Genomic DNA, 20,253 nt, shown 5'->3' on the forward strand with positions numbered 1-20,253 from the left:
ATCTACCTCTGGGAGAAACTACAGCAATTTCATTTTGAAGCTGACTTACAAGGAAAGCCTTATGGAAGGTCAGCTTCTTTACCAACTGAAACAATCAGCAATAAGCACTGACATGGTAAAAAACGGTCCATGGTGTGCCCACGGTACCCAAACAAGCAAGCAGCTTTCTGTTTGATCATTATTTTGACTATTTTTTCCCATATACTCGCAACAGTGAACAAAAAAAAAAATTTAAAAAATCAAGTGTCAGCGTAAGGGAAGAACTGCCAATTGAAAGCCTGCTTTAGAAATTCTGCAAAACAAGAATCAACCACCACTAAAATTACTTGAAAGACTGACAGAAACATTTGTATTTGAATGGCGTATATTGCAAGGAAAAAGCTTTACATGTAATTTCTAGGGTAATTTCGCAAAAAGTGTAACTTTTAAAGTATAAATTTAACGCTGCTTGGAGAATTCACTTAGAATGAAAATACTACTTCTTTATACTTGACAGATGCTTGAGGATTTTGAACACCTGCTGAAGTCAAACCCAGGCCAAGCTGGGACCGGCCTCGTCTTCCTCGTACTCCCCTCCCCCGCGCTGGGAGGCCCAACTCCCCCAGGCCCAGCTCCCGCAGCCTCCCCTCACAGGGCTGGTGCTCCTGCCCCCGCGCCAGCCCGGCATCTCCCTGCCGACCTCACACGGGCTGGGCAAGATCTCCTGGGCTGGGCGGCCAAAAACCGGACCCCGGGCTCGAGACACAGCTCAGCAAGCCCTGAGGAGGGGTGGGCACTCACTGCCCCCAGTGCCCTGGCACTGCTGCCCCCCAGACAGCCCAGGCCGCTGCGGGCCGCCCCAGCTGCCAGCTCACGGTGGCTCCTGCTGAGCTCGCTCTCTGCCTGGGCCGCCTGGCCCTGCTGGGCCAGCTCCCCAGCCACGCCATCCCACCGGGGATCACCACGAGGAGATCTCCCCTCCCAGGCCAGGGCTCTGCAGCTGTCCTTGCTCAACTGCCTACGGTGCCTGCTGGCCACCCCTGTCGGACGTGATGTCAACAGCGATGAGAAGCCTCACACCTCCGGGTCTAGCTCAGGAGTGTGGGGAAAGGGGCAATCCCAAACTTGACCTTTCCAACAAACAAACAGGTAAGCAAACAAATGCTCTAAGCTCTGGTTTGACTTGCACTGGGTGGAGTTACCAGAAATCCTAGTATTATAGGCCAACTGAAGCTGCGAGGACAAAACGAAAAAAAAACCCACACCCAACCACCTCGCAAATCTCTCTTATAAATCTGATTTCCCCGTACACACTCTCTTGCTCTTTTCTTGCTAGAAAACAAAGTTAGAACAACATCCAGAAGACTGTACATGGAGCTGGTATCCGGACGTTTTTCCCCTCTCACATTATGTACTTCATAGCATAACTGGCCCACGGGATTCAAAAAACCCAAACCCAAAAGACTGGAAACTTCTCATCCTGTTGCCTGCACCATCAGTGTCTTTCGGAACAAAACCACTGACAAGATAATACATTATCAGACCACAATTTACATACTTAAGGCTCTGGATACCCCTTTTCCATTCCGCTTCTTGGTGAGCCAACACGGATTTCAAATCTTGAGTCTTCTCCGCTCTGAACTGTGACTCCTCCCTTTCATCTTCCAATTTCCTCACTTCTCTTGAGAGCGCTTTATTCCGATTTTTCTGACGTTCTATTCTCTGTTCATATTCAAGAAGCATGTTTTGCATTTTCAACAAAGTAGCAGAACCTGTTTTGAGACAGAAAAGACACAAAGCTGCACAAATACTGCCCAATGTATAAGCTGTTCAGTGCTTTGCTGTATTAGGTGCAGGTGGCAGGTTAGTGGGAAGGTCCCTGTGAGAAGAAGCCAGGGGTCGCCCCGTGCTGGCCATGGACGGTTTCGATGGACCCACCGCAGGGCACAGCTGAGCCTCTCAGCCGTGCTGGCAGCTCCTCAGGAAAAACAAATGTAGGAAAGGGCGAAACCACCACACGGGCAGAGAAGGGGAAAAGCATGTGAAAACCAGCCCCGCAAACGAACACCCAGGTCAGCGAAGGAGGAGGGAGAGGTGCTGCTCCAGGTGCCAGAGCAGAGATTCCCCTGCAGCCCCGGAGAGAACCATGCTGGAGCAGATACCCACAGCGCAGTGCTGCGGAGGACCCCGTGCCAGAGCAGGCGGATCCTTCCCGAAGGACCTGCGACCCATGGAGGGCCCAGGCTGGAGGAGATTTTCCCCAAAGGACTGCAGCCTGGGGGAGGACTCACACTGGAGCAGGGAAAAGGGACGAGGAAGGAGCAGCAGAGAAACTGCTACGTCCCGACTGCCGACCGCAGCCTCCCCGCGCTGCCTGGGGAGGTGGCAGGGAAGGAGCGCAGCAGAGCTTGAGCAGGGGGGGTGCCGACGTGTCCTTCTCAGGTTTGGGGTCTTTGTTTCTCACTATCCAAATGTATTTTAATCGGTGGAGTCTGTTTTGCCAGTGACAGTCACTGGGAAGTGACAGCCCTGCCTTCACACTGACCCACCAGCTTTTTCGCCCCGTTTTGTCAAGGAGGGGCAGTGGCAGCACTGGGGGGGGAGTTTGGCCTTCGGCCAAGGTTAACACTTGCCTAATGAAATTTTAGCATAGTTTAAGAGCCCTAGTAAGTGATGCTTATGTTTATATAATGCCTTGTGCACATATGCAAGCATCGTATGACAGTTGAAATTTGTTATATATATGTACTTATTATTTTTAAGCAAAGCCATTATTTTGCTGTACTCTTTGTCATTAGCTGTTAGAGGGGGGTGCTGGTTGTGGCTGGGATAGTGTTAATTTTCTTCGCAGTCGCTGGTACGGGGCCATGTTTTACAGTTGTGCCGCAAACAGGGTTGGTAGCACGGGGATGTGTTCGTTATGGCCCAGCAGCGCCCACACAGAGCCAAGGCCTTTTCTGCTCCTCACCCCACCCCACCAGCGAGCAGGCTGGGGGTACGCAAGGAGCCGGGCCGGGACACGGCTGGGACAGCTGACCCAAGGGATGTGCCATGCCACGCGGCATCATGCTCAGCATATAAAGCTGGGGGAGGACGAAGGAAGGGAGGGACATCCAGAGTGATGGCACTTTGTCTTCCCAAGTATTTGTTATGCGTGACGGAGCCCTGCTGTCCTGGAGATGGCTGAACACCCGCCTGCCCATGGGACGTGCTGGATGAATTCCTTGCTTTGCTTTGCTTGCGTGCGTGGCTTTTGCTATTAAACTGTTTTCGTGCCGACCCATGAGTTTTCTCACTTTTCCCTTTCCGATGCTCTCCCCCACCCCACTGGGGTGGAACAAGTGAGTGGCTGTGTGGTGCTTAGGTGTTTAGGTGTGGCTGGGCTTAAACCACATCAAGGGGATATAAAGAAGAAAAAGCTCTTGCTGACTTTTGATGACCGCATTAGAAGGAGCTGAACTGTACTTTGCAAGAAACTGCTTCTCCAGCTCTGACTAGACAGAGAACCAATGATAACGTAAGGCACATCGGCTGGTAATGCAGGCAACATCTCAGGTTAGGTGACAGTTTCACAGCTTTTGAGGGGGATCTCTAGTCACAAAGAGATACTATATCAAAATATGAAATTAAAATACTTAGGAGTGCCTACAAAGAAATCATGTTTTAAGGGGAACTTGTAACAGCTGAAGACAGAGACTTGAAAACATACCCGTATGAACCACGCTAAGCTCTTCCAACAGCAGCATAGTCTCCTTGTAGGCTGAAGCTTCTAACCGGACATCCTCTGAAGTTGGGTCAGATGAGTGAGTTAAACCAGGGCCATCAGTTACTTCCATTGGTATGCTGACCTACAAAAAATACAGTACTTTCTGTAATTCCACTGTCTAGTATTACAGACCATTACAAATGCAGGAATGATTCATTCTCTCCTTCACAGCCCACAGATTTGTCTCAAATACAATAAAGCTGCGTACCAGCAGCAATTTGTACATCTGGTTGATCACTACATAAACACTGCTCCCATCGAAGTGATTAAAAGCTGATAGAGACTGTTTACCAAGAAACTAGTTTTACAGTACCTCGTTCCTTTCACTCCTGGTTGTTGCTGCAGGTCTAGAAAACAGAAATATATTTCAGTACTGAAATGCTTACTTTGCATTATGAATAATACCTACCGTAGCTTTGAAAACTTAATTGCAGAACTGAATTAAACTAAAATCTGGTATAGTAACTTTGCTAGATATAGTTCAAGACTGAAACAATTATTGTGTGCTATTAATGTCTACTGGAAGGCTAATTTTTCCGCAAGATATTAAGCAAACAGTTGAAATAACTGTTCCCTAAACTTCACGCAAAGTGACAGAAATCTTACAGCTACAGACATGGAGCTATACGGTTACGTGCATTCCCTGTTTAATACCAGGGGTTCAGCTCCCTTCAGTACTGAGAATCCTTCTCCTACAGGTCAAAGAACTGTAATTTTGGATTCTCTGGTGTCCTGGGTCTGGCTGGGATGCAGTTTATTTTCTTCACAGCAGCCCACACAGGGCTGTGCGTTAGATTTCTGACCAAAACAGTGTTGCTAACACACCAGATTTTTAGCTAGGGCTGAACAGTGTCAACAACTTCTCTTTCGCACTTTGCCACAACCCACACAAGTAAGTTCAGGGTGGGCAAGAAGTCAGGAGGGAACAGCTGCAAGAGAAAAGGTGGAGCGGGGAGCAGGGCAAAAAATCCTGAGGTACCTGCAGTGAAAAAAACTGAGATACCTCACCCTTTTTAAACACATGAAATACTTCTATGCCTGTGCACACACTCATGTAATTAATCAGAATTTGTGCACGTGACCTCATTGTTGACTTGGCCAGCATGTTCAAAAGCACTCTAAACAAAAGTGAAGTGTTTGTCAACACAAAGCGCATCAGGTAGTCACAGGAAAGAACAAGAAAGAACAAGAAAGAACATCAGGTGGTCACATGAAAGAACAAGAATCTTCATAGGCGTCAGGTTTACAAAAAACCTAAACACACAACAAAAACCCAAACTAGCCTCTAGCTCTCAGGCCAATTTTTATCATTAAGTAAGTTTTATTTTCAACATTCCTTATAGGCACACCTTCCTTCATCCTCAGTTGTTTCACTGGAAGTGCTCTCATCCGGTACTTGACCATGATTGCCACTGGAAGAGCTCATCTGCTGATGAGCCTTCTGCTTTGAAGGCTGTCTTTTACCTTTCTTTGCACCTTTGGCATTCAGGGCAATTTTACTGCATTACACAGAAAGAAAGAAAAAAAATCACCAAGTGAATAGGTTTATAAAAAATATTTCTGTGAAACAGACATACTTAAGATGATGTCCAGAAACAACCGAGACAAAAAATATCTATGATAAAATCACAGACTTGACTGTAAAGATCGTGGAATATGCCCAAGTATTTAAAACCCTTCCCCTAGGAGTGAGGGGGACACGTGGAATCTGAGCTAGATCCAGGTTAAGCTGGACTATATCCAATAGCCACGGTACAGAAAGCACCTAGAGCAGAGATTCCTTTGAAGGACAGACAGAAAAAGCTCCTGCTTAGGTCTGCATAAAAATACGTGTGCCTTCTTTAGACTTTTGAGATTGGTTTGGTAATATCATCTTTTCCCCTCTCCTGACAAAGGGCATATTAACTTAATGAAAAGGAAAACACCAACTGCACGGAGATCACTAAAATCACCTAGAAAAGGGAGGAGTAGCAAACCCCAAGTTCCTACTTTTCTTTTCTAGGTGGCCTTTTCCTACAAAAATAACTGCTTTCTCCAGTCTTCAGTTCTGGTTTTGAAGATGCATTTTACCTCAGTGTTGACATGGAAATCACAGGAATTTAGGTGGGGGTTTTCTTTTGGTTTCCCCTTTTCTTTTTTTAGAGCAGGCAATAAATTTGAACCTCCATCGTGCGCTTCATTTTGTCAAAAAAGAATTTTTCTTCATTTTTTGAGAAGCAGTGGACTACTCACTATGGCTTTCACCACTGAGGAAACTACTTCAACTACCACAGTATCAGAAAACCTAAGACACTTACATAGCACTACAAATAAGAGCTAGAGATTATTTCCTTAGCTTACCCTTTCATTGGCACTTTAATCAATTTTGAGCTCTCCCCAGATGAAAAACTTTTTGTCTTTTTCTTCTATTGTGTTTTCATTCTCCATTTTCAAACAGTCATTCTTCCTTACAGTAATCTTTTGTTTCATTTGCCGATTAGTGATGTTAATTAATTTATCCACACACTCCTGTTTTGCCACGGTCTGCACTTTTGAACATCTTTGTTTGCTTTTTTCCTTCTTAACCTATAACAACAAAGTTAAGCTTCACGTATTTCTAGAAGACAGAAACACCACATCCAAGATTGATTAATTCAGGGTTTACCCCTGAAATAATATAAAATGATCTTTTTTGTAATTCATACAGAAGCATTTTCACAAAATTACACTACAAAGTGTATTATGCCATTGAAAGTACTTTGAATTCACTCATCATGCAAGACATAACAAAAATACAGCCCTTAGAAAGAAAACAATAGTGTCTCTTAAAACAGGAACAAGAAAAAAGTGAAAACATTACTGATGGACAAAGCGTTAGGAGGACTGCACAATGTTCGTTGTAACACCACCAGAAAAAAATCAAGTGGATCTGCGAACAAGGAGAGGAAAGAAAAAAAGATCCCAAACCCACAAACACAACTGGTTTCACAGGAAAGAGGAATTTTAGTGAAAGGCAATGAAGACACACCACGCAGATAGCACAGCACATGAATTAGTAGTCAAGACCCTGTCCAGAAGCTATTTTCATTCTTTGATTCAGAATCAGAACTGATATAATTGTATGGATTTCTTTTTATGGCAATGAAGAGATAACTACTTGCACTGGAACCAAGTGCCACCTATTGTTAAACTGGAACAATAATGCATTCCGTTTTCCAAAAATGGGGAAAAAAGACAACCCTCCACTGCCCTCTTTATTCACCAGTCACCTATTCCCATTAGAACAAACCCCAGTTTGTAGGAAGCATCTTCCCGTCGTGACCAATAGCTCAAGTGAACAGGAAATACTCTGCCTGGCTCCAGAAGGCTGCGGGTCTCCCCAGGCTCTTTTACACACGCTCCATCGCTGCTATCGCTTCAGCAGTGGTTTTACCTCCCAACAGAGACTTCCTTAAAAACATGTTCTGACTTTCCCGAACAGTGGATTGTATCTCACAGTTTCATTGACTTGCACAGCAGAATCCTGCAGTTTCCGTTGAAGCTAACAAAGACCGTGTGCTTTCAAACCCAAGCACATCCAGCACCTCCACCATAACTCTGAGTTAGAGCTATTGCCTAAACCACTACAGGCTGCACACGCTGCCCGTGCCAGCCCTGGCTAGCCCAGCCCTGTTTTACCGATTCATCCAGGCACTTGCATCAGTGCCTCTGACTTGGTGAATTTACACATGAGAAACCAGGCCTTTCTGACCAACACCCATGCTCTTTAACTGCACCAGTTATTTTTAAATTAATGACACATTACTAATTAAAGTGACCAAGACAAGTCAGAACTACAGCTCGGTTGTAGTCAAAATCACATGCGCCGCAGATTTTCCCTGAATTTCTTCACAGCATCACCTATGATTGCTGTTGTCAAATACATGACTGCTGCTTTCTTTTCTTTACCTGCAGAAAGCTTGGCACAACACGTACAATATTGTACAACATACAGCTCCAGCTGACAGTCAGACCAGAATGACCTTCCTGCAGTGCAGGCGGGCTGCATATCTCCAGTAGCACCCACAGCCCCAGCCTGCACTGCTTTAGAGACAGCAAAGATCCGCGCTGATGAGAAACACTCTCATGCACATGGCATTTCACCTTGTCCATGGATTTGAAACACGGGTTGCTTCGCGAAATTTAATTGTATGGTTTCGTTCCAAGGCAAAACAGACTGTCCAACAACTTTCCACTTACACTAAAAACCATAAATCTTCACCTTCCATATGAACGGGTACATGCCAGGATATGTACTGCTGATGAATTTTTTCGCATGTTGCTGGGGAGCAATACCTGCACGTGTTCATCTTTTTGTCCACCTCTACTGGGATTCCCTCTAGCTGGGTACGTTGCATCTCAGGGTTGTATGGAGGGGATTACCTCCAAGCAGCGGGACAGATCACCCCTGTCGCTCCTAAACTGCCTCTGCTGAGCATCTCGGTGCCTCCCACAGTGGTGGCTTGCTCAGGAAGAGGTGGCCTGTGATGGCTCCTCTCCAGTGCACATGCCCACAGGACCACCGAGCAAAGGACTATCCCACACCATCCTCCCCCTCTCTGAGAAAGAAAGCACGTACCTATCTATGGCTAATCTCCCTTCTGAAGCAGTACAGCTCAGCTGAGACCTCAGACTGCTTTTCTGCAGCACCTGGGATTCTTACCAACACTGTCTCCATGGACTCTACCCGGACTCAGTTTTGTGCAGAGGAGGTGTTTACTGCCGCATGCGCAACAGCAACGGCAAGGGCAGGCAGCGCAGCGATCTCCTGTTACCGAACGTGCTGCTCTGGGACTCCCAAACAGGCGGTCAGTTATAGCCCTGGCAAAGTTCTCCAGCAAAGCCACCCCCGATTTGTACCCACCTCAGCTGTACAAACACGGTGTAACCAGACGCGCAGCGGCTCTTTACCTCCAGCACTGTATGTCCCTTTCCTTCCCATGTCACCACCACCTGCAAAAGCGCTCACGGAAATGAGCAAACCCCACCCGCCAGAAAGAGGCAGGGCTTTCAAAGGGAAGGAGGGTATTCAATGGAAGCTGCAGATGTGCCCTGCCTGGAGAAGGCACCACTGGCAACCCCTCCTCTGTGAGAGCTGGGGACATGCAGAGGGGGAGGAAGGCAGGCGTCGGGGAGGAACTAGAAGCCCTGGTTTGCTACTGCTGCAGTAGCCCTGGCTGTGGGGACAATAGAGCTCGCCATGAAATGACGATCAACCAAAATATTTCAGAGGGGCACAGCAGGGAGCACAAGCTGCTGGGCATCAGCAAAGGGCTGTGCTCAGCTTCTCTGCGGCAGGTTGTCATAGGCAAGGTGAACACGAAGCACAGGGAGGATCTGCAGTTCTACCTGCCTTGCAGGGGCTTGGCCTGAGCTCCCCCTTCGCAAACCAAGTCACCCTCCCACCACACCGCACAATCTCTGCTTCATGTATGTCCCAGCAACTGGGGTACCACATGCAGAGAAATCTGAGAGGTCCCCCCTGGTCACAGCTCTAGTCATCACTGGTTCCAACAACTTCTGATGCTCAGGGTGTCCCCTGCGCCCTGGGTCCTCCCTCCAGGCGCCCCTCCTCCTCGCCCTGGGTCCTCCCTCCAGGCGCCCCTCCTCCTCTCCATTTGCCCTGGAGTAGACAACATCACACCCATCCTGGGGAGATTTAAGCCCCAAAGAGCTCAGAACTGCCTGAAGCCAGCACAAAAGCCTATCTTCTCTCTGAGAGTTGCAATGTTTTTACACCCTCCCTGTCCTTCCCGTCTCGATCAGAAACCAAACAGGGGAAGCGGTGCACGCAGATACACAGAGAATACTGAATGGGACACACTGGCTCCTCTTCCAACTCCTTTATTGTCTCAAAGGTGTTTTCATTCTGTTGGAGGAAAAAGAGAGAAATATGTAGAGTCCCCAGGTTTATCCCTGGTAAGCACTTTCACATGTTCATTTAGTAAGGCAGATTAGATTGATTCCTCAGAGATTTTTATTTTTTTTTGGGGGGGGGGGGGAGGGCGGGGGAGGAGGGGATTATAATGAACTCATTCAGTTTTTAAATCAGGCTTAGGAGCCACAACTCACTGGCTACGAATACATGTACACACATGCGTGTACAGGACAGCACAGAATACTCTCTTTACTCATACGCCTCTGAAAAGACATTTTTTTTTCTATTATTTGTTGTTCTCTGCATCATTTATGGCTGGACTGCATGGACAAGATGGTTTTCTTAATTCTGTGAAAACACTTGCATCTATTGATGCCTGCACCTCTAAACATAGTGATATGGTCATACAGCCAAATCTGCAAAGCGGATTACTGTTCTTACACCATTCTGGGCATAGCAGGCATACCCATAGAAACACCCCTAACGGCCTAATGGTCATGCCTATTTACACATTTATTTCTGCTGTTTCATCCTCTGTAAAGAACAAGTGCTCCTTTCCTCGACCTGTCTCAGAACAAATCTGAATACTTAAGGAATTAAAACAGATGAGTCGGCCAAAGGAAAATTTAAACATACTTACTTTAACAATGCCAAGGAGTTATTACTAAAATGCAGGCACTTTGACAGCAGGTATCTTACCAGTGCTGTGCAAAGTGACACAGAAAAGCCTCAAGAAAAATCTACTAGAGTTTGGGTCAATCCACTAAATCCCAGCACAATGGTTCAAGGGTAAGGGCACTTCAAAACAGAATGTGTCCTTAATCAAGTTAGGAAGAAGACAAAGAACATATCCTGCTGGGAAGATCATTAACGATTAGGAAAACTCGACCAGGCTACTATAAATTTGTCCCAGGTTAGAAAAGGCCAAGAATCTTTCAAAGGACACTACAAAAAAATAACATTTAAGACAAAAGGCAGTGTAGGACCAAATGGAATTAAAAGGAGTCCTAGAAAGTAAATCTTTCAGTGATAAGCAAGCAAGGCTAATAACAATCTAGGGCATAGAAAAGATTAGCTCAGCACCAGGATGCACAGCAGATAGGAGAGCAAATTAGTTCTGTCTTACCAAAAGGTAAATGGGGGGGGAATCTGTACTTAGTGTTTCTCTTTATTTTTCCTGCATCTAATTTTTAACTGTTAAGAGAAATAACACAAAAGCTTTATTTTTGCTAATGCCAGGCAACCAGAATCTGGAATTTAAATTAATCCTTTACACACTGCCATTTGGGGATCATTTCTACCAGATCCAACAAGGATACAAGGCATAGGACAAGAGGAAACGGCCTCAGGTTGCCCCAGGGGAGGTTTAGATTGGACATTAGGAAAAAATTCTTCACTGAAAGGGTTGTCAAGGACTGGAACCAGCTGCCCAGGGAAGTTTCAGGGTGGCCTCACCACCCCTGGAGGCATTTCAAAGAGGTGTAGATGTGGTGCTCAGGGACACAGTTTAGTGATGGACTTGGCAGTGTTGGGTTAATGGCTGGACTCAATGATCTTAAAGGACTTTTCCAACCTAAATGATTCTATGATTCTATGCTGTTCAAAGTGACCTACAGTCTTCCTTCAAAAAAGAGGGTTTATACTGCTGTTTCAATTGTTCTGGTTATCGGGTAATCCAGCCTCATAGCACTCTTTAAATTAAAGTTTACAAGCACCGAGATATTCCCCAGTGACTGTACTTTAGCTAGTTTGATATTAAGCTAGACATTTTTCTTAACGTGATTAGCAGCATACCTCAAGCTATGTTTGAACATATATTCTTAGGTGAATGGGAGATACTACCAGCTTTTCATTAGACAGAACATAAGAGTATTTTAAAAAGCCAAACTCTAACAGAATACACAGCACAAGCATGTCTTTCTGCCAAGATTTTCTATTAAGTAAATCAAATGCATATGTTCGGTCTCTCCCTCTTCTGTCCATACTTAAAATCCAGGCAAATTTGCAGAACAGCGCAAAGAGCAAGGTGTTAGAACTTAGAGAGAAGACCCACAACTTCTCTCGCACATGCTCTTCTGCTACCGGTAGCTACGTGCTTACCTTTGCACTCACATTTGTTACACAGCACACTTTGGTGCCCGGGAATTTGATTGATTTAGATTCGCCCTGACAGAAGGAAACCTTTTTTCTTAACCGTTTGACCTTGTTTCACTTCTAACTGGAAGATCAGTCCTGCCAGGAAGGAGAGGTGAAACCTCACGACAGCTGGAGGGTGAATAATCTCTCTTCAAACTCTAAAACTCTGCGTATCAAGTTTCCTTTACAATTTGTACTCCACCGGGCTATTAAAAATCTATGAAAAGCACAGCAAGAAATCAAGCCGACCGCCAGTACAGAAGGTGCCAGCAGCTCCTCCTCGTTTCGCGAAAATCCAGCCCTCACCCTGAGGCTGCGGGACCAAATCCTGCGCAGCTGGAAGCGGCAGCGAGCCCTGGCCCCGGGGAAGGGCAGCTCAGCACCCTGCAAGGACGAGGCGCATCGCTCCGCTCCCCGCCACCCCGGGATGCCACACAGCCCCGGCGCCGGGCAGCGGCGGCAGCACGGGCTCGCTGACGGTAACGGCGACCCTCCTGCCTCCCCCGAACGCGTAACGAGAGGCGAAAGCACCGTCCGGGCCGGCGGGCAAAGCACCTGGAGCCGCATCTCCCACCCCGGCAGGCCCGCCACCCGCCGGGCCGCCACCCCCCTCGCACCCAGACGGGGGGCGAGCCCCGGGAAGGGCCGCTGCCGCACCGGGACGTCGCGCAGCCCCTCCGAGCGCCCAGCCCGGCCGGGGCTGGCAGCGACTGTCTCCTCGGGACCTGATGCTGCCGTCCAACGGCCGGATCCCATCGCCCGCCGCGCAACGGATCGAGCACCCGCACGGCCGAGGGACCAGCTACGCGTGTCTGCGGGGACGGGAGCTGGGGGGCAAACCCACAAAGCTAGCACAGCTCTTCGCGACAGGAAAATACTTTATACCCCTGGAAAAACCGTTTACGATGACCTTTAGTCACACTTAACCCTCACTGGGTCTTACGAGCCTCGTCCCCATTTAAAGGCACAGCGGTCTTTACTTTCACTCAAGTGTTCATGCACAGTTCAAGTAATTTCTGTTTGGTCCCATTAACCAACTGGTTCTCCTTGAGCTTACCTTGTGCCCCAGCTTGCCCCATGGCGTCTGTTCCCCCTCCCGAGGCCGTGTGCTGCCAAGCGCCTGCGACACGCGCTGTCCCCCGGACCCGCTCCGCTGCTTCGCTGCAGACACATCTTGCCTCTACGCTGCCACTTAAGGCGCAGAGCTGCCTTCTGCTGACCACCGACGTGCAAGCCGTCGGTCCGCAACGCTTCCCGGGGCGCCGGGGGCTGCCTGCGGCGCGGCGCGGTGCGGGGCCGGGGGCGGCTCTGCGGGGGCTGCCGGCGGCTGAGGCGGAGCCGCGAGTGCGGAGCCGCGGCGCAGCCCCCGGGTTCGCCCCCTGCGCAGGGCTGCCCGCTCCCTTCCCTGCGCGCTCCCCGGCGCTCGCCGCCTCGCTCCGGCCTCTCCCGGAGAAGGGGTCCGCTCTCCGGCTGGCAAACGGCTCCCCCGAGCCGGGCACGGCCAGCGCCGCCGTCGCAGGAGCGTGTCGGGCCGAGGGGCGGCGGCGAAACGTCTCGAACCTCGGCAGCGACAGCCCCGACCGCGCGGAGACCCGGCAGCGAGCCCGGGCCCCCCGCGGGAGGCGGCTCCGGCTGACCGGCACCTTCACGCCGCACTCGCGGCCTCTGCCGCGGTCGTGCCCGTCCTCCGCAGCCGCTCGGGGGGCGCCCGTCACCCGCAGCTCCCCCGGCTCGCCCGCGCCGCTCCCGCAGCCGCCCCCGGGCAGGGCGGGGGGGGACGGCGGAGCCCTCCCCGGCTGCCGTGCGGGCTCTGCGGCCCGGGCACAGCGGCCCCGCCGGCGCACCCCGCAGCGAGCGCACCGCGGCGCGGGGGGGCGGGGGGCGGCCACCGGCTTCCAGCCGCCGGCTGGCCCCGACGGAGGGGCGGGCGGGGTCGCTCCAGCCCGCGGCACCGGTGCCGGACCGCCCGCCGGCCGGGAGGGGTGTCCCCCCGCCCCGGGTGGCCCCGCGCCCCCCGAGCCGCCCCCCTCTCGCAGCCCGGGCTGCTGCCGAGCTCCGCTGCCGAGAGCCCGAGCGAGATCGCTGCCCCCCGGGCCCCGGTGCCCACCCGGCGCTGGAAAAGCGCAGCCCCCTGCGGCGGGCTTACAGGCACCAGGGGCTGGGGGCTGCCTCTGCCTGCCTGTGCGGGTGTGTACACCGCATAACCCAGCGCTGACCCTACCTGCATGCACACGTGTGTGTGGCGGGCATGCCCGCTCGGCACGCGTGTGCCCACTGGAACACACTTCCTTGGCCGGAGCCGGGGGGGGCTGCAGCAGCCTCCCCTCTCTCCTGGGCTGGTACTGTAATAAGTAACTAAAGGGAATTTGCTGACCGACCAAGGTAAGCAAGAGGAAGGAACCCATCGTGGTGGCCTTAAGAACGTCCTGTTTAACAAGAAGAGACGTTTCCACAATGTTATCTTGCTGCACCAAACATGGGAACGTCCTGTCTGACGAGACCACAATAACAGAAGCAGCAGAGGGGCTACTGAAGGTGTCAGAAGCGACCTCGGGGAAGAGAAAAAGAGCTGCTCAGCTTGCTTGAATTTGCGCGCCGCTGGTGGAGCAGGAGACTCCCCGGCCGCCCAGCGCTGTTTTGCTTACTTGTCGCTTGCTTTAATAAATCACATTTTCTAATTGGCCAGTCTCTGTCATTTCATTGGACAGGTAAACTCTAACAATTTTGGTGCCGTGACTCGGATAAGGGCAATCTGGCCTGAGGTCCGTGGCAGGGGAGGCGCCCCGCTGGATAAGCGGCCCTTGTCAGGGTGCTTCTACGCCAAATCCTTTACCGACGAACCTCAAATGTGACAGTACGCAAATAAAACCGGTTACCCCATAACCTTTGTGCACGAAGCCCGAATGAAGACGCAGGACGCGTGAGTATAGGCCGGTTCACCGTTCGGTTGGGGTTGGGCATCCTGAAGCGTGCTTGTGTGCGACGCCCAGGGAGGGCGAAGTGAGTGCGGACCCTCAGTAGTGCGGTTTCCAGACCCCGCGAGGGGCTGCGCCACGAACCAGGGGAAGCGAGTGCGTGAGTGAAAGAAGGCGCCTCGGAAGACGGGACAGAGGAAAAGCAAGCCCTCTGATCCCATGGGTGGTTCTGGGGTCCAGATTAGGCTCCCACAGATACCACCGGAGAGTCCGCTAGGACTCATGGTAAAATTTTGGGATGCGTACCCTTCTAGGCAGGGTAAGAGTAAAGTAAGATTGATACACTACTGTATGGAAGTTTGGGGTGGGAAACAAATCAGGGGCGACCACCTCTACCGACCAGTCTTCGGGGCACCTGAAGACTGGATATGCCGGGCTTTGAATAGATATGTGAATTCAAAAGACCCCTTTTGCCCGGAGGAAAGTGAGTATGCTTCCTTATGGGTAGGGTCTGAAACTAGGGCCCTTTTGTTCCCGTTAAAAGAAAACAAAGGGGGGAAAAGAAGAAGAATAGAAGTGAGGATGAGATCCCTACCTCTCCCCCTGCGTATATACCTCCACTGCCCCCCCCCACCCCCCGCAGCAGCCCTTACCACCTCCCTCCCTCCCCTCCCGCTGCTATCTAGACCCTGTGAAAGTGTTAAAGTATCGGGGTGAGTTTGTACAAAGCCCCGTCGCCCCTCGAAGGTGCGGCTGAGCCCTGCGGGACGCATGGCAGGGTGTTTGCTGTTTGCCTGCGAAGGCATGGTATGTAAGAACGCAGACTTAAAGCAACAAGGAGCAGATTTGCATTCAGGGTCAGAAAGAGTTAAAACAGAAGTGCTGTAGCAGAGGCAGGCTTGTGCAACCTGCAGAGCAGGAAGAGCATCTCCTGCCCCGAACCCTTCTGCTGGTGGGGAGGAGGGGGTTGCTCTTGCTGACAATTGAGCAGAAGGACCTGACAATGTCACCCCGATTGCTGCAGCATTTGCAGCACAACAGGACCGGTAACGGCCCCTCTAGGGCAGGCAGCGGGTCTGAGGAGAGTGAAGGTGAATCTCGGATGGGGAAATTTAGATGTTGGAAAGTTGGTTGTGAATAGGCCTGGATAGAGGTTTGAGTTGATTTTCACTAAGGTAATCGTGATGTAGAAAAGTTGATAGAAGGAACAGGGAACACGTATAGAAGGTAAGAGAAGAAGAGCTGGGCAGAAGTGAAAGAGTGAATCCCTCTCCTATGGGATCGGATCACTGTGCATATTGTAGGGAAAGTGGACACTGGAAGCGAGATTGCCCTGAGCTAAAGAACCAGCAAGGCGTTCTGGCGAACTAGGGACTAGGAAAAATGAGGTGGAATTTTTAGTGAATGCAAAACCAACTTATTTGATGTTAAACTTCAGTGAAAAGTATTTGTTACAGTTGTGGGGGAGCTGCTGGCCACCAGGAAAACATCCTGAAACCTTTAAAATACAAACTAAGAAAACAATAAGAATGCTAAATTCACCAAAATCTTTGTTGGGATGAGATTTATTAGAAGGTCTGGACGTTTAAAGAAGGAGAAATGAAACTAAAGGCTAAAAATAATCAATTAATTGAAATCTTGAGCTTATCTTTAATTCAACAGAAAAGTGGAAAAGAAGACCTCCCTGAAGTAAAAAAAATCTATAACCAGGTATATCTGGAAATAAATTCCAGGTAAGGCAAAAAAAATGCTTTACCTGCTACAGTAAAAATGATAAGGGGAAGGCCTGTCTAGTTCAGGTAAAACAATATCCCTTGGTCAGCAGGGCTGTAGGGGATATTGGCATGAAAACTGAAATAAAATACACTCTGTAGTAGTTCTACTAATGTAAATCTGTGTGTTTTGCCATGACAGTGACTTGTTATGGGATGTGCAGATGAAACTCTGCATTGACCACGAAGTACAAGGAATAAGGTTGGTCAGGTGCCTCCTACCATAGTCAAGGGCAAGACTGGGTTGGCCTCTGTGTTTGCCACCAAGAAGAATCTTGAGCTCCGCTGTTGGCTGCAACCCAGTAGGCGTTGAGCGGTGGGAACATGTGCCATGCCAGACCTTGATGTGAGGAATGGCCCCCGCTGTTATAAGAGGGTCATCCAGGAAGGAAGAACGTAAGATGACCCATTGAGGCACTGATTTGGAGATTGGAAACTGCCTGGCTGACCACGAGGCCAGACGAGCAGCAGAGAAAGTAGGAAAAGAGGAATTACCCTTAATGCCAGACGGTAAATTCCAAACTGTAAGTGCAGATCAGGAACCAAACTATTCTAAAGAAGACCTAAAGCTAATTCAGGACATGAATCGTAAAATAAAATTAAATAAGTGGGCTTATTTGGCAGATGGCCGTATAGTGGTACCATCCAATTTAATATGGACCACAGCCCTAACAGAATATAATAAGACTCATTGGGGAGCTGATACTTTATATAAAAGGCTAAATCAAAAATTGATAGGGCAAAACTTATACCGTACAATAAAGCAGGTGACTCAGCAACGCGAAGTGTGTTTACATAATAATCCCAATGTAACAAATAGAATAAAACTAGTGAACATTAGTAGACGAAATTATCCAGGATAACAGTGGCAAGTTGATTTTTCTGAACTCCCAAGAAAAAGGGGGTGCCAATATTTATTAGTTATGACTGATACATTTTCAGGTTGGCCAGAAGCTTTTCCTTGTCAAACAAAGCAAGAGAGGTAATGAAGGGATTGTTGAATGAGATTATTCCCCGTTTTGGGGTACTGGCAACAATCTCTTCTGACAGAGGCTCACACTTTTGTGACAAAACAATACAAGTGAGTACAGTGTTAGGAATAGATTGGCAATTACACACTCCTTATAGGCCTCAAGCAAGTGGACAAGTGGAAAAAATGAACCGTTTAATTAAAAACAAATAGCAAAAATAAGGCAAGAAACAAATCTAACTTGGCTACAATCTCTCCCTTTAGCATTATTAAGAATCCGAACTAAGCCAAGGACAAAGGAAAATTTAAGCCCTTTCGAAATAGTATACAGGAGACCATATCAGTTACAATTTGCTGAACAAGATCTGAGACAGCTGGGAGAGGGATATTTGTGTGAATATGTGAAGGCCCTCCAGGGACAATTAGAGGTTATAAATAAACAGATATTGGGAGCAAGGGCCAGGGGGTTAGATCAACCAATCCACTCCTTTAAAACTGGTGACTATATGTATATAAAGACTTCTTCAGGGAAACCTTTAGAAGAAAAGTGGGAAGGACCCTATCAGGTGCTGCTGACAACCTTCACCGCCGTCAAGATAAGAGAACAACCAGCCTGGATTCACTACTCTTGGACAAAGAAGGCTTCTGAGAAATCACGGGCTGTCACCTCAGCAGGACCCATGAAACTACGATTTATTAGATCATAATTGTAATAGTAATAATTTTTTAAATTTTAATAACTTCTAGAAACACAATGGACTGTCAAAAGGATCAGGGATATTTGTGTAGAGTTATTCTGATCTTAATTGTAATAGCTGTAGAGATGTTAGAAACTGAAACATGGATAAACAATACCCGTCTTCAACACTCCAAAGAATTGTTAATGCCACGAAAGCTAAGGAATGCTGGATACGTACCTCTCTTCCTAAGGGAGGCCTGATAACACCCCTGTATGGGGTGGCCTCCCAAAACTGGAATTATCTAGATGGCAAATGGCCTACATGGCCAGACTTTTGGAAAAAACCAACCTATGGTGGAGGATATTACCTATTTGATAATAAAACTTATAAGTTGGGTCCCAGGTTTGATTTACAAATATTAAACCTAACCACCACAGTAGTTATGAAAAGTGATAATAACTGTCATTAGAAAGCTAAAACAAGACAGGAGGAACATGTCCTGGAAAGCCAGGACAAAATACTTGTTCCCAATCTGATGGATGGAATGATTAAACAGACATCCATAAGATATGGAACACGGTGCAGATCCTGCATGAAATTACTAAAGACAATTTCTCATGGAGTTTTGAAACTATATGGAACAAACTGACTTCGTGGTTACCTAATTTGGAATGGTTAAAGCATGCTTTTGTTATAATACTTATTGTAATAGTTTTAGGAATAATATGTATATTACTTCAATGTTTTGTTTGGTGCTGTCAAGGAATGATCATAAGGCATAATGATTTTTGTAGTTGCAAAAGAATTTGCAGAAGTTGTTAGAAAAGGGGGGAATGAATAGCGAATGCTGTACCACTTATCTAAAGGATGACGCACCTACGTTTAGTTAAAAGTCGGGAGATGTCCGAGGACCCTTACTGCCACATGACGGATGCACAGACTGCTAAGTCCTTGGGTTGGTTATCTTCAGAAGGGACATTCTGTCTTAGATTCCTGTTGTACATGCAACGTGGCGAAGACAAAGACTTTAAACATGGCCCCTGAGGAATAGACTCTGCAGGCACGAGATACGTAAATGAATTCCCAGAACTGGAATGAATATGTAAACAATTTCTTGGAAAACTAATGAATAGGTCTGAGTAGCTTGTATAAGGGGGGGACTGAAAAGTCACCTCGGGGTGCATGACTTTGGCGGAGCGATCCCCCATGCACCCAGCGCTGCCGAATAAAGATAACCTCCGCTCGCCTGCGTATTGCTGACTGATTCTTCAAATCAGTAGCAAGTCTGGTACTGCCTCTGTCTTAAATAGAGGACACCATGGTCAACTCAATGTCTTTAATCAGCATTATGTAAAACAAATCCAGGAAAATATAAATTATTTACTAAATTTTTCCATTTCCTGTGTTTTCTGTTTTTTTAATGATGAAAGCTAGATTTAGATACACCATTTACTTTCCTTTGTAAAGGTTGCTTCCAGTTTGTTAGGCTAAACCACAAGCAGCCAGAATATGAGAGAATGGGGACTTCCCGATGATGACAGCTAAAAATTTAGTTAACAGAAAATTAGTTAAGTGAACTGTCACTCAGTCTGTCTCTTCATTTGTTAAGCTAAGACAGAACATACTGATAAGCAGCTTTTTTTCCTCTTATTAACTCATAGGATAGTGGTACATTATTTAACTTTTCATTAGCCCAATACTGTACTTTTGTGATAGAGTCCACAGTATAAACCAAATTTTCCACTCTGCGTGTTTAAGGGGTTAAATTCTATGGTGGAAAGATTCTAGACAGCAACCTTAATCCTAGAAAAAAAAAATCTAAGCTTAAATTAAGCTCTGAAATTCACAGTTAAGGTACCTAAACAACATTTGAGCTTCGTAATAATGAGTATTAAGTCTACTATAGTAGCAGCTACTAAGAAGTTTCAAATGCTATGCCAGGTACTTACCTGTCCAAAAAAGGTTGTTAGACAATTATTTTTTAAAATCTTTGTTTACATTGAATGCCATTAATTACCACCTTCTTCTGCAGATATACTTCATGAAACTAAAAAATGGATTAACCATTCCTGCTCAGCATTAGTCACTTGTCCAAAGGAAGATGAATACAAATTCCATGTTATAATCTTAATGAAGAAA

General features: G+C 47.8%; 1 long non-coding RNA gene across 1 annotated transcript; it reads right to left on the bottom strand.

The window, feature by feature from the left end:
- Positions 1 to 9,591: 9,591 nt before the first annotated feature.
- Positions 9,592 to 12,938, bottom strand: LOC129734590 (uncharacterized). The gene is made up of 2 exons (XR_008730122.1): positions 12,835 to 12,938; positions 9,592 to 9,632 (listed from the first exon to the last, which is right to left on the bottom strand). It is a non-coding gene; the product is annotated as an uncharacterized LOC129734590 (long non-coding RNA).
- Between the last annotated feature and the right edge of the window lie 7,315 nt (positions 12,939 to 20,253).

Source organism: Falco cherrug, chromosome W, assembly GCF_023634085.1.
Source record: "Falco cherrug isolate bFalChe1 chromosome W, bFalChe1.pri, whole genome shotgun sequence".
NCBI lineage: Eukaryota > Metazoa > Chordata > Aves > Falconiformes > Falconidae > Falco > Falco cherrug.